Below are 18,255 nucleotides of genomic sequence, written 5' to 3'. Positions count from 1 at the left end.
AGGTCATGCCTCACAAGCCTTCCTTCCCCCCCAGCCCCACCCCCTTCCCATTTATCTGTCAGCCCCCTCGGGCCACCCCCTCATTCTTGATGAAGAGCTTATGCTTGAAATGTCGATTCTCCTGCTCCTCGGATGCTGCCTGACTGGCTGTGCTTTTCAAGCACCACACCCTCCAACTCTGATCTCCAGCTGTCCTAACTTTCTCCCAGGGAAATTTGGCTGTCTGGATACAGAATTGTCTGGCCAAAAGAAGATAGTGAGTGGTAGTGGATGGAAAGTATTCGTCCTGGAGGGCAGTGACCAGTGGTGTCCCACAGGGGTCTGTTCTTGGGTTTCTGCTCCTTCTAGTTTTTGTAAATGACTTGGATGCAGAAATGGAAGGTTTGGTTAGTAAGTTTGCTGATAACACAAAGGTCAGTGGTGTTGTACATAGTGTCGAGGACTACAACTAGACATAGACAGGATGCAGAGCTGGTCTGAGAAGTGGCAGATGGAGTTCAACCTGGATAAATGCGGTGATTCATTCTGAAAGGTCAAATTTGAATGCTGAATACAGGGTTAAAGACACTATTCTTGGAATATGATATAATTACAGGGCATGGTAAAACCTGGTGCAAAATTCCAGCATGTGATGTTCACTTTTCCCGAGAAGATCATTTACCATGGGATCATTAATTACGCTTAACTAATTACACAAAATAGCCAGTTTCCTGGTCACTTTGAAAGAGTCCTCAATGCACTCTGTGAACTCATGATGTCTTTCTGGGATCTGGATGATTGGCAGATTTACCATAATCCACCTAGAGTCCGCCCTCCATATCTTTTTCTTTATTTAAGGCTTTTCTTAAAACCCATTCCTTTGACAAGACGTTTGTCATCACTGTCTTCTATATCCAGCTTTGGATCAATATTGGGCAGTGTGGAGGAACAGCCGGATCTTGGGGTCCACATACATCGATCCCTCGAAGTTGCCACTCAGGTTGTTAGAGTTTAGGAGGCGGATGGTGTTTTGGCTTTCATTAACTGGGAGATTGAGTTTAATAGTTGCGAGGTTATGCTGCAGCTCTATAAAACCCTGGCTAGACCACACTTGAAATATTGTGTCCGGTTCTGGCCACCTCATTATAGGAAGGATGTAGATGCCTTAGAGAGGGTGCAGAGGAGATTTACCAGAATGCTGGCTGGATTGGAGGATTTGTCTTATGAAGAGAGGTTGAGTGAGTTAGGGCTTTTCACACTGGAGAGGAGGAAGAAGGGAGGTGACTTGATCGAGGTGTACATGGTAATGAGGCGCAAAGATAGAGTAGATAGCCAGAGACATTTCCCCAGGGCAGAAATGGCTGTCATGAGGGGTCATAATTTTAAAATGATTGGAGGACGGTTTAGGGGAGATATCAGAGGTAGGTTCTTCCACAGAGAGTGGTGGGTGCGTGGAATGCACTGTCAGCGGTGGGAGTAGAGTCAGAGACATAGGGACATTTAAGCAACTGCTGAACAAGCACCTGGACGGCAGTAAATTGAGAGGTGTGTAGGTTAGGGTGATCTAAGATTAAGAGAAATGTTGGGCACAACATTGTGGGCCGAAGGGCCTGTACTGTGCTGTACTGTTCTATGTTCTAATAGGTTCTGGATTTGCTAGTCCAATGACTTTACCACTTCTCCATTGCCTCTCCTCATAAGTGCATGTTGTAGTCTGGAGCTGTGAATAATAATAGTGAGGACACCAATTTCCTTTCCATTACATGGCTAATCAAGAATCTTTGCCTCCTCTTACCAGCTGGGTTGGAAGGATTTTACAGATTGATACAGAACCTGCTTAGCCCTTAAGTCCTTGGGTAAGACTGAACCCTGAATTTCCCAACTCAGAGGCAGGGAAACTACACATTGTAACACTCCTTTGTCCTTCGGTTGTTTAAGAGCAAATTGCATTTGATCCAAGTTTATGAATCTTTGTTTTTTGTGTGTTTAATGGTTTTCCATTGACATTGGAAATGCTATACTAGGATAAAGATTTTTGCACATTCTAAACTGCACACATCTGTAAAATTCAACTGTGTTACACTCTGACTTGGAAGATTGTGGTTTTAATTCTGATAAAACCTACTCCAGGAACTGAGCACATCTTATTTACCACTGACAGAGTGTGGAATTGTTGGAGGACCTATCTTTCAGATGGGGCATTGAATCAAAGATCGACCTGGCATCAAATAAAGGATACTCATCTCATTGGCATTTGTTGGATGTTTCTGCACAACTTAGCTGCTGAGTTTGGTTAGAGTGACCATGTTTCAAAAAATAGTTTATTGTTTGCAGAGCCTCTGTAATGTCCTGAGTACATGAAAGGCACATTGTTTAACTTCCCTGTTTTAGGAGCACTCCTGATCTCTGTTTTTGGAGGACTCCTGATTCCTAAATAAGTGCCTGTTGTGGTCTGAGCCATACAGTCCTTAAGGTTCTGGATTTCGTCCCTGGGTTCTGTTAGGTTAACTACTCCCAGTTTGAGACTGCAAAATAGAAAACATCTTTGCTCCATCCCTGCACCTTTAAGTTTGGGAGGAGAAATGCAGCCAGAGTTGTTGCTCTTGATTGCTACCAAGGGACCCTTTCAGAAAGTGCTAGTGCATTGGCTCCATTGTATAATGTACATTGAAGGACACCCTGTTGGAACAATACCCACATGTTTCTGGTTCCTGAAGACTTGACTTAGAGAGATGAAGCACTTTCTGAAAGGGAGAAGAAAATACGTTTAAAAGGTTACATTTTTTACTTTAAAACTTTTCCAGTCAGCAACTTTCAGATGGAATTTGAAGGAAAAGCAGACCTGCTAGCCCATCTGCATATCATGTTGACATGGCTGGGAATAAAAGAATTATGGAACAATGCACAAAGAAGGAGGCCGTTTGGCCCCTTGATCCATTGCGCACTCTTTGGTAGAGCTATCAATTTGTTTCACTACCCTGTTTTCATTAACCAATACCTCTTAATTGGAAATTCCAATCCGTTTATGTTTAGTCCAGATGTTCTAGATTACAAAGCGTTTAGTTAGGTAAGGGGTGTCATGTTCCATAATGTTCTTTAGGTGGCTGCTGCAGAATTTTATGGATGTTTGGAAGATGAAATGAATAAGTCCATCTGCACTTGAGGTTTCATTAAACTTTAAAACAAAAACATTGATAAAAGTAACAGAAACAATAGGGACAAGCACCGAAAAATTCTATTTTATCCTGTGCTTTTCACAGCTTCACACCTGAAAACACTTCACAACCTATGAATTACTTCTCAACTGTAGTCCCTGTTGTAATGTAGGAAATGCAGCAGAAAACCAGTGCACAAGGTTCCACAAATAGTGATAATGTGCAAATAATCTGTTTTGCATGCTTAGTGAAAGAGATAAATATTTACCAGGATTGAGGAGAAATCCCTTCTTTGGACAGTATCACAGGATGTTTCTCATCTACCCTGGAGGAATGTCGAGCCTAAATTTGAAACCAAAACAGAAATTGCTGGAAAAGCTCAGAAGGTTTGACAGCATCTGTGAAGAGAAACCAGAATTAATGTTGCGGGTCCGGTGACCCTTCCTCAGAACTGAATTTGATATGTCTTGTGGACGACTTTCAGCACTCCCTTGGTGCTGCACAGAGAGTGTCAGCTGAGATTTAATGTGCAGATTTACTAGAATACAACTTTTATCCATCACGTTGTGACTCAGTGGTGAAAGTGTTACCACTAAGTCACAGTAGAAGACAGAATTCCATTTATTCAGGCATCAGGTTCTCTGATGTGCAGGCACATTCTTAAGTAAATTCTAGGTATTCAGCTTTTGGATGGCACTCTGCCTTGTGGGTATAGTTCCTCTCTGTTAATTTTGAACAAACAATTTGACTGGGGAAGCAGTTTCATATTCATGTAAAAGGTTTGCAAGGTTATGTCTATTAGGAGAGCTGAGGACTGCAGATACTGGAGATCAGAGTCGAGAATATGGTGCTGGAAAAGCACAGCAGGTCAGGCAACATCCAAGGAGCAGGAGAATCAACCTTTCAGGCATAAGGCCTTCATCAGGAATGAGGCTTGTGGAGCGGGGGGAGGCTGAGAGATAAATGGGAGGGAGGTGGGGTTGGGGGAAAGGTAGCTGAGAATGTGATAGATGCATGAAGATGAGGGAGAAGGTGAGGATGGAGAGGAGGGTAGAGCAGATAAATGGAAAGGTGATGAACAGGTCAGAAGGGTATGATGAACAGGTCAGGAGGGTAGTGCCAAGTTTGAGGCTTGGGTATGGGATAATGTGGGGTGAGGAGAAATTAAGAAACTGGTGGAATCCACATTAATCCCATGTGGTTGCAGGGTCCCAAGGCTGGATATGAGGCGTTCTTCCTCAACGTGTCACGTGGTAGGGTTTAGTGATGGAGGAGGCCCAAGACCTGCCTGAACTTGGCTGAGTGGGAGGCGGAGTTGAAGTGTTTAGCCACGGGACAGTGGGGTTGGTTGATGCGGGTATTCCAGAGATTTTCTCTGAAACGATCTGCAAGAAGGCGTCCTCTCTCCCCGATGTAGAGGAGACTACATCAGGTGCAATATATACAGTAGATGACATTGGGGGAGTTACAGGTACATTTTTTTTGGATGTGCAAGGATCCCTTGGGGCCTTAGACGGAGGTGAGGGGAGTAGTGTGGGTTCAGGCTTTGTACTTCCTGCGGTGGCAGGGAAAGGTGCCAAGAGTGGGGTGTGGGCTGGTGGGGGGCTTGGATCTGACGAGGGAAACATGAAGGGAATGGTCTCTCTGGAAAGCTGATAGAGTGGGGAAGGAAAAATATATCTGGTGGTGGGGTCTGTTTGTAGGTGGTGGAAGTGGTGGAGGATGATGCAATGTATGCAGAGGTTGGTGGGGTGGAAGGTGAGGACTGGGGGGGGGGGAGGTTCTGGCTGGGTGCTTTGGGAGGGCAGGGGTTCAAAGGCGGAGGTGCGGGAAGTGGAAGAGATGCGCTGGAGGGCATCGTCAACCATGTGGGAAGGTAAATTGCAACCTTGGAAGAAGGACGCCATCTGGGCTTTTCTAAGGTGGAATTGTCATCCTGGGAAGAGATGCAGTGGAGGCGGAGGACTTGGGAAGGGATGGTGTTTTTACAGGAGGTAGGGTGGAGGAGGTGTATTCCAGGTAGCTGTGGCAGTCAGTAGGTTTGTAGAGATGTTTGTAGTTAGTCGGTCACTGGAGATGGAGATGGAGAGGTGCAGGAATGGGAGGACATGGCCGAAATAGTCCAGGTGAATTTGAGGTCGGTGTGAAAGAGGTTAGTGAAGTTGATGAACTGTTCAACCACCTCGGGGGAGCACAAGGTAGCGCCAATGCAGTCATTGATGCAGCGGACGAATGCTCTGGCACATCTCCACTTTCTGCACCTCTGCCCTTGAACCCCACCCTCTCAATACAACAAGGACAGAACCCCCCCACCGATTCTCACCTTCCACCCCACAATCCTCTGCATCATCCTCACCAGTTCCACCACCTACAAACAGACCCCACCACCAGATATGCTTTTCCCTCCCCACCCTAACAGCTTTCCAGAGAGACCATTCCCTCCGCGACTCCCTTATCAGATCCATTCACCCCCAACAGCCCACACCCCACTCTTGGTACCTGTCCCTGCCACTGCAGGAAGTATAAAACCTGCGCCCACACCACTCCCCTCACCTCCGTCCAAGGCCCCAAGGGACCCTTCCACATCCGAAAGAAATTTACCTGTACCTCCCCCAATGTCATCTACTGTATCCGTTGCACCTGGTGTAATCGTATCAGAGAATATCTCTTGGACGCCCGCACCCACCAACCCCACCACCCCGTGGCTGAAAACTTCAATTTCCCCCTCCCACTCCACCAAGGACATGCAGATCCTGGGCCTCCTCCATTGTCAAACCCTTACCACCCTTGGGGAAGATCGCCTCATATCCACCTTGGGACCGTGCAACCACACGGGATCAATGTGGATTTCACTAGTTTCCTCATTTCTCCTCCCCTCACATTATCCCAGTCCCAATCCTCCAATTCGGCACCACCCTCCTGAGCCATCCAGCACCTTTCTCATCTATCCACTCCACCCTCCTCTCCAACCTAACACCTTCTCCCCTACTTTCATCTGCCTATGACATTCTTAGCTACCTTCACCCCAACCCCACCCGCCCTCCCATTTATCTCTCAGCTTCTCCCCAGCCCATAAACCTCGTTCCTGATGATGGGCTTATGCCTGAAGCTGATTCTTCTGCATATTGGATGCTGCCTGACCTGCTGTGCTTTTCCAGCACCACACTCTCGATGAAGGTTATGCCTATCCCTACTACTTACCCTGCAATGCACAGTTCCAAACCAGTATTCAATAAGCCATAGGACCCACAGGAGCTGATTGTTCACCTAAGTAGTGGATTTAGCTGGAAAAAGCCAGTCAGGAGACAGAGTAGAGGAGAGGGGTATCGAAAACAGCACTAACATTCAGTCGATTTAGACCCAAAATGAAAAATTGTGGGGGATGTCATGAGTCAGAGTAGAATTTCCAACTGAGTCAATGGTACTGATTGAATCAGTATTTTGATTTTAGACCTAAATCCAGTTATTTACCATTTAATAAATGAATTGATCCTTTAGAAATTTAACATAATAAGATTTACATATGCCATGATTGGCATCCAGAGGTCTCTGGATGTGAATCTTTTATGTTTTATTTTGTAATTATTTTACATATTTTGCATTTTCCATACATTTTATGTTTTGCTACCTGGATTATTTATGTGAAGTGTATTGACTGTCTGGCAGACAGACCTGGGGGTAGGGGGTCAAGGATCTTCTGAGAAATAGCTAAAGGGTGACCACAACCACTTTTAACCTCAAATTTGTGACTACTTCAGGAAGCATTTGCTGTTTTAGATACGACCAAGTCTTTTGGTTCAATATCTTTATGATTGTAAAGTTCTAAAGTAATTCTAACCTAGAAAAAAAATGATTGACTTCTGATTAATTTCATCAGATGTTGTTTGAGCAGTACAGAGGTAAAAAGAGAATAAAAATTTGAAAGCAGTGGGTGATATTCCCAGTTTATGGACAGACCATTGCTGGAGAAATGTGTAAATCGAACAACCACAGTCGTAGAGTCACAGCGAATGATTCAGTGTCTAGGCCTAATGCACACATGGGTTATTTAATTTATATATATCAACCTGTTCAGAAATATATCTTGTGCAGGTGGGACTTGAACCCAGGCTTTCTGGACCAAAGGTGGGTCATGATGTTACATTAAAACAGCTGCCACATTCATTATTGACCTGATTGCCTTCCTCATTTTAATTTAAATTTACCATCAGGACGCGCCTGTCGCTGGAAAGATTGACTTTTCTTGTCCGTCCCTAGTTACTCTGAGGGTAGTATGACCTGTATATAAAAAGCAGGACAAATCCAACCCAGCTAATTACCACCCCATCATTCTACTCTTGATCATCAGTAAAATGATAGAAGGTGTGATCAACAGTGCTATTAAGCAGCACCTGCTCAACAATAACCTGCTCAGTGACAACCAAATTTGGGTTCCGCCAGGGCCACTCAGCTCCTGACCTCATTACAGTCTTGGGTTCAAACATGGACAAAAGAGCTGAATTCCAGAGGGGAGGGGAGAGGAGAGGAACAGCCCTTGACATTAAGGCAGCATTTGACAGTGTGTGGCATCAAGGAGCCCTGGCAAAACTGGAATTATTGGGTATCAGGGGACAAACTCTACAGTGGTTGGAGTCATACTTGTCAAATAGGAAGATAGTTGTAGTTGTTGGAGGTCAGTCATCTCAGCTTCTGGACATCTCTGCAGGAGCTCCTCGGGATAGTGTCCGAGGCTAAACCACCTTCAGCTGCTTCATCAAAGACCTTCCCTACATCAGGAGGTCAGAAGTGGGGATGTTCACTGATGATTGCACAATGTTCAGCACCATTCACAACTCCTCAGATACTGAAGCAGTCCATGTTCAAATGCAACAAGATCTGGACAATATCCAGGCTTGGGCTGACAAGTGGCAAGTAACATTCACGCTGCACAAATGCCAGGTTATGACCATCACCAATAAGAGACAATCTAACCGCCGGCCATTGGCGTTCAATGGTGTTACCATCACTGCATCCCCATTATCAACATCCTTAGGATTACCATTGACCACAAACTCAACTGGACTCACCACATTAACACAGTTGACTACAAGAGCAGGTCAGAAACTAGGAATACTGCAGCGAGGAACTCACCACCTGACTCCCCAAAGTCTGTCCACCATCTACAAGACATAAGTCAGGAATGTGATGGAATACTCCCCACTTGCCTGGATGAGTGCGGCTCTAACAACACTTAAGATGCTTGACACCATCCAGGACAAAGCAGTCCACTTGATTGGCACCATATCCACAATCATCCACTCCTTCCACCACTGATATTCAGTAGCAGCAGTTCTATCTACAAGATGCACTGCAGAAATTCACGAAAGATCCTCAGACAGCTCCTTCCAAACCCACAACCACTTCCATCTAGAAGGACAAGGGCAGCAGATCTATGAAAACACCACCACCCACACCTTCCCTCCAAGCCACTCACCATCCAGACTTAGAAATATATCACCATTCCTTTACTACGACTGGGTCAAAATCGTGGAATTCACTCCCTAATGGCATTGTGGGTCTACCCACAGCACACGGACTGCAGCGATTCAAGAAGGCAGCTCACCCCCACCTTCTCAAGGGGCAACTAGGGACGGGCAATAAATGCTGGGCCCAGGCAGCGATGCCAATGTCCCACAAAATAAATAAACATTCAAAAAAACTCAGAGGGCAGTTAAGAGTCAACCACATTGGTTTGCGACTGGAGTCATATGTAGACCACATTAGGTAAGGATAGCAAGCTTCTTTCCCCAAAAGAATTAGTGAACTGGCTGGGTTTTTATGACAATCAGCTAGCTTGGCAGTTACTGTACTTAAAAAAGTTACAGTAGTCCCCCCGACCCCCCACCCCCACTGTACCCGCGGAGGATACATTCCAAGACCTACCACGGAAGCCCGCAAACCACGGATATGAGCGAACCCAATCATTTCAGTGGGAAATTTACCTCTCCAGCAGATCCCCGGTCCATATTCAGGAATGTTCCCGATAATATGTTTGGGCTGCGGGTAACTGAAACTGCGGGAAACGATTCCGTAGATACAACAGTCGCCCTGTACTAATAATAGAATTTTACTTCCACATGTTTTGAAATGGAACTCAGTTCTCAAATTTCCATGGAAGGATTTGAACTTACACTTTCTGAAAGACCAGTCAGCTTCAGCTATTTCCTCAATGACCATCTTTCCAAAATACTATCAGAAATAGGGATAATCACTGATTCCACTCCTCAGACTATTAAGCAATTCACATACAGTAAGATCTGAACAGCACTCAGGCTTGGGCTGATAAGAATCTTTTCTGCCACACAAGTGTCAGGAAATTGTCCATCCCCAACCAGCAAGAGGTTAAATACTTTCCCTCAATATTCAATATTCTCAAGTGTCCTACAATCAATATCCTGTGAAATGCCATTGACCAGAGACCTAATTGGACCAATCACATAAATATTGTGATGACAAGAATAGGTCAGATGTTGGGAATTTTCTCATCTGCTGAAAACATGTCCACCATTCACAGGGCACTGGTCAGGGGTATAATGGAGTGCCCACCATTTCCCTGAATGAATGCAGCTTCAACAAAGTTCAAGAAGCTCAACATCCAGGACAGAAACCCACTTACTTAGCAACCAGCTAGCACCTTCAACAATCATTCCTTTCACCACCTGTGTACAGTAAGCTCCACCTCCAAGATGCATTAACGCCCCAGATCTTTCTCAACCTGCAACCTCTACCACTTTGAAAGATAAAGGTACTGTGCACAAAGGAAGACCATGACTGTAATGTTCCCTTCAAAATCTTACACTATCTTAACTTAGGACCATATCGCCATTCCTTTATCATCACTGGGTAAAATCCTGGAACTCTCTTTTACAGCTGTGTGGCTGCAGCCACACTACATGAACTGCAGCTGTTCAAGAGGTTGGCTCAACATTACTTTTTCAAGGGAAATTTTTTTAAAAATCTCATGGGACATGGGCATTGCCAGGTAGACCATCCTAATTGCCCAGAAGGCAGTTAAGATTGAACTGCACTACTGTGGGTCTGGAGTCAAATATTCCTTCTAGTGAACCATATAAATTACTGTGACAATTGACATAGATGAATGAATAACTAAAACTATGGAAGAGAGTCTGAGAGATTTACAGCTCAGAAAAAGGCTCTTTAGCCAATCAAGTCTGCACTGATCAAAAACAGATCTAATCCCATTTTCTCACACTTGGCCCATAACCTTGTATGGCCCAAAGCCTTTCTGATGAAGGGATTATGCTTGAAACATCAATTCCCCTGCTCCACGGATGCTGCCTGACTGGCTGTGCTTTTCCAGCACCACACTCTTCGATCCATAACCTTGTATGCCTTGGCATCACAGTTTCTCACTGAATGGTGGAACAGGCTTGAGGGGCTGAACAGCCTGCTCTTGTTCCTACTTCCTATGGTCTTGTGGTCATGGGTCCATTTGCTGTGACCCAAGATGGTTGAATTTAATTTCTGAATGATATCCATATTAAATCCTGACCTTTGAGGATCTGAACTTTACGTTGCTTGTGTCAAGTAAACTCAGCACAAATCAGCAGTCTGTCCATTTAGCCAAAGAGCCTCAGCAATTCATAGCATTGAAGGTGCTGTTCAGGGATAATATTCAGACAACTAGCCAAATATATTTCAACAATAAATGGGTAGGATAACAGAAAATTCCAGGCAGTATATGTGTAGCTGATGAAGTTGCAATAACCAGACAGACCACTGCCTTCTCCATGTGAGTTAGAGATGGGTAATAAACTCTGACCTACCGAGTGACACCCATGCCCCGTGAATGAATAATAAAGAAAAGAGAGAAACTTCCATTTGCTAATGCTGGTTGCTCACCGTGAAGTCTGTTTGTTTAATAGTAAGAGGTTTTCAAGTCAAAGTTGGGCACACCGATATCTTGGATCAATGTTTTCCCCCACAGGAATATACACAGATTCAGACAAAATGGAACACGTCGTCAGAGCAATGCCAGCTCTCCAGGGCTGGAAAGACAGAGAGAAGTGCCCAGGTTCTTTCAACCTTTTGGCCCTTTATATCCCTAATTTTGTCAAGGAAATACTATACTGAGGGAACTGCTACACAAAGATACAGCTTGCTTGTGGCAAGAAGACCACCAAGTGTCTGACTGAATCTTTAAAATCAGCACGATTGAACCATGATAGGGCACTGCAGTAGTACAATCCAATTAAAAGGCTGTTTTGGAAGACTAATTATTATGTATCACTCCAACTCACCTGATGTGTCAGTGCTCCTCTGTGTCAAACACCACTTGAGGAGGTGATGGTGCCAAGTAAGACATTGTACTCCATGTTGGGGTCTTCAAAATCTATCAGCAAGAATGGCTTGGCAGCTGCACTATTGATCAAGCTGGTTGGGTCCTAAAGGATATAGCTGCAAGACTGGGTCTGCAATAGATAGTGAGGGAACCAACAAGAGGGAGAAACATACTTAACTCATCGTTAACAATCTGTCTATGCAACTGCTACTATCCATGGCAATATCAGTAAGAGTGACATATAGTCCATGTGGAGACAACATCTTGTCTCTCACTGAGAACACCCTCCATTGTGTTGTCTGGCAGTTTCATTGTGCTAAATGGAACAGGTTTGGAATAGATTTAACAACCCCAGATTAGGTACCCATGAGTCACTGTAGACCATCAGCAGCAACAACATTGTATCAGAACACAATCAGTAACCTCATGGCATATCCCTCACTCCACCATTACGATCGCCAACAAACTGGAGATCAATTCTGATTCAATGGAGAGTGCAGGAGGGCATGCCAGGAGCAACAGCAGGCAAACCGCAGAATATGGTGTCAACCTGGTGAAGCTATAAAACTTGTATGCCAAACAGTATCAACAGGGCTAAGCAATTCAACAAGCAACTGATCAGACCTAAGTTCTGCAGTCCTGCCACAGTTGTGAATGGTGGTTGACAAATGAGAAGAAGGAGGATCCACAAATATTCCCATTCTCAAGGATGGGGGATCCCAGCACATCAGTTCAAAGATACGGCTGAAGCATTCACAACAATCGTCAACCAGAAATGCCAAATGGCTGATCCATCTTGGCATTTTCCAAAGATCCCCAGCGTCACACAAACCAGTCTCAGCTTCAGTTCACTCTGTTTGATGTTAATAAATGCCTGGAGGCATTGAAATCTGTAAAGGCTATGGAGCCTGACAACATTCTGGCAATAGTAATGAAGACATGTGCTCCAGAATCTACCATTGCACTGGCCAAGCTGTTCCAGTACAGCTACAACACTGGCATCTACCCGACAATTTGGAAAATTGCCCAGATATATCCAAAAGCAGGACAAATCCAATCCAACCAACTATCTCCCCTTCAGTCCATTCTTGATCATCTAGAAGGATACATGGGAGCATCACCATCACCTGCATGCAAGTTCCCCTCCAAGCCACTTAGCATCCTGACTTGGAAATATATAGGGGTGGCATGGTCGCTCAGTGGTTAGCACTGCTGCCTCACAGCACCAGGCTCTCAGGTTCAATTCCAGCCTTGGGTGACTGTCTGTATGGAGTTTGCACATTCTCCCTGTATCTGCATGGGTTTTCTCCGGGTACTCCGGTTTCCTCCCACAGTCCAAAGGTGTGCAGGTCAGGTGAATTGGCTATGCTAAATTGTCCATAGTTGTTAGGTGCATTAGTCAGTGTCACTGGGTTAAAATCTTAGAACTTCTTCCATAACTGCATTGTGAGTCTAGCTACAACACGTGAACTGCAACATTTCAATAAGACAGCTTACCACCATTTTCTCAATTTGCTGTCAGCTACCATTTATATTAATGTCTTGGAGTAGGGTCAAAGTGTAACGTATCCAAATTTGATGATGATACAAAAATAGATGGGAGGGCATGTTGTAATGAGGATATAAGGAATCTATAAGGGGATAGAGAGAGGTTGAATGAGTGGGCAAAAGCATGGCAGATGGAGTTTAATGTAGGAAAGTAAGAGAACATGCACTTTCATAGGAGGAATGAAAAAACCGGCTTATTATTTAAATGGGAAAAAGTCTGCAAAAAACTGCAACACAAAGGGATCAGGCTGCTCTTGTATGAAAAACAAAATGTTAACCTGCAGGTGCAGTAAGTTATTAAAAAAGCAAATAGAATTTTAGTTTTCATTGCTCAGTGCTTGGAATTTAACTGTAGAGAAATCTTGTTTGAACTGTATATGGTGTTGGTGAAGCCATACCTGAGTACTGTGTAGAGTTTTTGTCACTGTGTTTAGGAAAGGATATACTGAAATTGAAGGCAATTCAAAAGAGACTTGTGAGGCTGATTTCTGGGATGAAGGGGTCAACTTACCAAGAATGGCTAAATAGGTTAGGCCTTTATTCATTACAGTTTAGAAGAATGAGGGGTGATGTTATTGAGACACAGGATTCTGAGGGACCTTGATGGAGAAGGTAGCACTGACAGGGACTACTTACGGACACAGAGATGGGCTCAAGTGCGTATACTTCAATGCAAGGAGTATCAGAAATAAGGTGGGTGAACTTAAGGCATGGATCGGTACCTGGGACTACGATGTTGTAGCCATCACGGAAACATGGATAGATGAGGGACAGGAATGGCTGTTGGAGGTTCCTGGTTACAGATGTTTCAGTAAGATTAGGGAGGGTGGTAAAAAAGGAGGGGGGGTGGCATTGCTAATTAGAAATGGTATAACGGCTGCAGAAAGGAAGTTTGAGGGAGATCTGCCTCTGGAGGTAGTATGGGCTGAAGTCAGAAATAGGAAAGGTGCAGTCACCTTGTTGGGTGTTTATTATAGGCCCCCCAATAGCAGCAAAGATGTGGAGAAACAGATTGGGAAACAGATTTTGGAAAGGTGCAGAAGCCACAGGGTAGTAGTCATGGGCGACTTCAACTTCCCAAATATTGATTGGAAGCTCTTTAGATCAAGTAGATTGGATGGGGCGGTGTTTGTGCAGTGTGTCCAGGAAGCTTTTCTAACGCAGTATGTAGATTGTCCAACCAGAGGGGAGGCCATATTGGATTTGGTACTCGGTAACGAACCGGGACAAGTGGTGGGCTTGTTAGTGGGTGAACATTTTGGTGATGGCGACCACAATTCTGTCACTTTCACCTTGGTTATGGAGAGGGATAGGTGCACACAACAAGGAAGTTTTTACAATTGGGGGAAGGGAAATTACGATGCTGTAAGACAGGATTTGAGGAGCATACGTTGGGAGCATAGGCTGCCAGGGAAGGATGTGGTGGAAATGTGGGACTTTTTCAAGGAGCAGATACGACGTGTCCTTGATATGTATGTACCGATCAGGCAGGAAAGAAATGGTCGTGTGAGGGAGCCTTGGTTGACGAGGGAGGTTGAATGTCTAGTAAAGAGGAAGAAGGAGGCTTACATAAGGTTGAGGAAACAAGGTTCAGACAGAGCAGTGGAGGGATACAGGATAGCCAGAAGGGACCTGAAGAAAGGGATTAGGAGAGCTAAGAGAGGGCATGAAAAATCCCTGGCGGATAGGATCAAGGATAACCCCAAGGCATTCTATGCGTATGTGAGAAACCTGAGAATGACGAGAACGAGGGTAGGTCCGATCAAGGACAGTGGTGGGAGACTGTGTATTGAGTCGGAAGAGATAGGAGAGGTCTTGAACAAGTACTTCTCTTCAGTATTTACGAACGAGAGGGACTGTATTGTTGAAGAGGAGAGTGTGAAACGGACTGATAAGCTAGAAGAGATATCTGTTAGGAAGGAAGATGTGTTGGACATTTTGAACAACTTGAGGATAGACAAGTCCCCCGGGCCTGACGGGATATATCCTAGGATTATGTGGGAAGCAAGAGAGGAAATTGCAGTACCGTTGGCAATGATCTTCTCGTCTTCACTGGCAACGGGGGTGGTACCAGGGGACTGGAGAGTAGCGAATGTTGTGCCCCTGTTCAAAAAAGGGAATAGGGATAACCCCGGGAATTACAGGCCAGTTAGTCTTACTTCTGTGGTAGGCAAAGTAATGGAAAGGGTACTGAGGGATAGGATTTACGAGTATCTGGAACGGCACTGCTTGATTAGGGACAGCCAGCACGGATTTGTGAAGGGTAGGTCTTGCCTTACAAGTCTTATTGAATTCTTCGAGGAGGTGACCAAGCATGTGGATGAGGGTAGAGCAGTGGATGTAGTGTACATGGATTTTAGTAAGGCATTTGATAAGGTTCCCCATGGTAGGCTTATGCGGAAAGTCAGGAGGCATGGGATAGAGGGAAATTTGGCCAATTGGATAGAAAACTGGCTAACCGGTCGAAGTCAGAGAGTGGTGGTAGATGGTAAATATTCAGCATGGAGTCCAGTTACAAGTGGAGTTCCGCAGGGATCAGTTCTGGGCCCTCTGCTGTTTGTAATTTTTATTAATGACTTAGATGAGGGAGTCGAAGGGTGGGTCAGTAAATTTGCAGATGATACAAAGATAGGTGGAGTTGTGGACAGTGAGGAGGGCTGTTGTCGGCTGCAGAGGGACTTAGATATGATGCAGAGCTGGGCTGAGGAGTGGCAGATGGAGTTCAACCCTGCCAAGTGTGAAGTTGTCCATTTTGGAAGAACAAATAAGAATGCGGAATACAGGGTTAATGGTAGGGTTCTTGGTCAGGTGGAGGAACAGAGGGATCTTGGGGTCTATGTACATAGATCTTTGAAGGTTGCCACTCAGGTGGATAGAGTTTGTAAGAAGGCCTATGGAGTATTATCGTTCATTAGCAGAGGGATTGAATTCAAGAGTCGTGAGGTGATGTTGCAGCTGTACAGGACTTTGGTTAGGCCACATTTGGAGTACTGTGTGCAGTTCTGGTCGCCTCACTTTAGGAAAGATGTGGAAGCTTTGGAGAGGGTGCAGAGAAGATTTACCAGGATGTTGCCTGGAATGGAGAGTAGGTCATACGAGGATAGGTTGAGAGTTCTCGGCCTTTTCTCGTTGGAACGGCGAAGGATGAGGGGTGACTTGATAGAGGTTTATAAGATGATCAGAGGAATAGATAGAGTAGACAGTCAGAAACTTTTTCCCCGGGTACAACAGAGTGTTACAAGGGGACATAAATTTAAGGTGAAGGGTGGAAGGTATAGGGGAGATGTCAGGGGTGGGTTCTTCACCCAGAGAGTGGTGGGGGCATGGAATGCGCTGCCCGTGGGAGTGGTAGAGTCAGATTCATTGGCGACCTTTAAGCGGCATTTGGATAGGTACATGGATGGGTGCTTAATCTAGGATAGAAGTTCGGCACAACATCGTGGGCCGAAGGGCCTGTTCTGTGCTGTATTGTTCTATGTTCTATGTTCTATGTTCTATGTTGAGAAGTTGTTTCACATTGTTACAAAATGAGGGTACATTGATTTAAAACTGAATTGCAATGGCATTTCATCTCTCAAAGATTCATGAATGCTTGGAATTCTCTACTGCAGAGATATGTGGAGGCTGGATTACTGAAAGTATTTAACGAGGAGGCAAATGGAGTTTTGAAGTATCAAGGAGTGAAAGGTTATGAAAAAGATGCTATGGACAAACATCCTCCATGATCTTATGGAATGGTAGGGCACGTCTGAGAGGCTGAATGGCCTACTCCTCCTGTCATTTCCTATGCACTCAAGGGAAACTAGGGATGGGAAAATAACTGCTGGCCCAGTCAGTGACACCCTCATCCTATGAGTGATTAAAAACATGACCAAAAGTTTCATCAAAGCGACAGATTTTAAAGAGATGCTGTAAAGAGCGGAGAAAGACAGTTGGGTTAACAGTGCATTTCCAGAAATTGCAGCCTTGCTAGCTGAGAGCATTGTGGTAAAACAGAGGATGCACATGAGGCTGGCATTGGAGGAATTCTGAGTCCTGAAGGTTGTAGATCTTGAGAAGATTGCACTAGAGAACACAATATCTCACCACGTTCAAGAAAAGTCTCCTTACCTACCTAAATTGATGGGCATTGATAGAATGGATGCTCAGAGCCATTTTCTCAAGGTAGATACGTCAATTACTAGGGGACATAAGTTTAAGGTAAAAGGGGATAAATTTAAAGGAGGTCTGAGAGGCAGGTTTTTTTACACAGAAGGTGTTAAGTGCTTGGAATGTGCTGCCAGAGGAGGTTGTAGAGGCAGACACAATATCAGTGTTTAAGAGGCATCTTGACAGGTATATGAATAGGCGAGGAATAGAGGCAAGAAGTTTTTCATTGGAAAGGCATCATGTGTCAGTGCTAGCTTGGTGGGCTGAAGGGCTCGTTCCTGTGCTGTACTGTTATTTGTTATTTGTAAATCAGACAGTATCCTCTTGTAATACCATTGTTTTATGTGTAAAATTGAGTTACCATGCAGTGATCCAGTTTGATAGGGACCACAACGTGTCTTGAACCAATTGTGCCAGCTAGGCTTGTTTGGTAGAACTCTCATATCTGAATCAGAAAGTTCAAGTCCTCATCAAGAAATCTGAGTGCTGATGTGTAAGAGCAGCACTGAGGGAGCGCTGCACATCTGAGCATTTTATTCAATGTCAGACAAACTTGTAATCGAGGGATGTTCTGATAGTTCAAGATTTAAATATTTACCTAAGCTCCTAGCCAACAATTTCTTCTTCAGTCAGAGTCACAGGCAACAGATTTCCTAATCACCTCATTGTTGCTACAATGTGGGTTCCAACTATGTGTAGTATGGCTCAGACATTTATCTACATATTATTGACTGCAACTTAAAGTAATTCATTATACATTAAAGATTTTGGGATGTTTCTGAGATGTATTGCAACCCTGTCTGAATACAAGTCTTTTGTATTTCAAAACGTATTTAGGTGTTTGTCAAACAAAGATCTGTCGAAGATGCTTTGATTAAAAACCATGCCACTTTTAAAATAATTAATGTTATGAGAGTGGCCCTAAATAATTGTTATCTTTTTTCAAAAAAACATTGCTTTTCAGAATATATTACCTACTTGCTAAAAATTGATCAAATGAAAAATGCGATGAATATATAAAAAAATTAAACTGCATTTTTTTAAAAGTGTGTGACTTGGATTTAATATTTCATAATTGCCAAG

The 18,255-nt window shown here is 44.3% G+C and overlaps 1 protein-coding gene and 1 long non-coding RNA gene across 6 annotated transcripts in view; one reads left to right on the top strand and one right to left on the bottom strand.

Moving 5' to 3' along the window:
• The window catches only part of LOC140496258 (transcription initiation factor TFIID subunit 4-like), a 349,124-nt gene that overhangs the window by 264,655 nt on the left and 66,214 nt on the right, over nucleotides 1-18,255 (top strand). The gene's annotated exons all lie outside the window — the stretch shown is intronic.
• The window catches only part of LOC140496259 (uncharacterized), a 72,262-nt gene that overhangs the window by 46,209 nt on the left and 7,798 nt on the right, over nucleotides 1-18,255 (bottom strand). Inside the window, exon 2 of the long non-coding RNA XR_011964226.1 lies at nucleotides 3,403-3,476. This is a non-coding gene — a long non-coding RNA (uncharacterized lncRNA). The remainder of the gene's footprint in view (nucleotides 1-3,402; nucleotides 3,477-18,255) is intronic.

Source organism: Chiloscyllium punctatum, chromosome 26 (genome assembly GCF_047496795.1).
Source record: "Chiloscyllium punctatum isolate Juve2018m chromosome 26, sChiPun1.3, whole genome shotgun sequence".
Classification (NCBI taxonomy): Eukaryota; Metazoa; Chordata; class Chondrichthyes; order Orectolobiformes; family Hemiscylliidae; genus Chiloscyllium; species Chiloscyllium punctatum.
The sequence above is the reverse complement of the archived record's forward strand: the minus strand, read 5'-3'. Positions and strand labels throughout refer to the sequence as shown.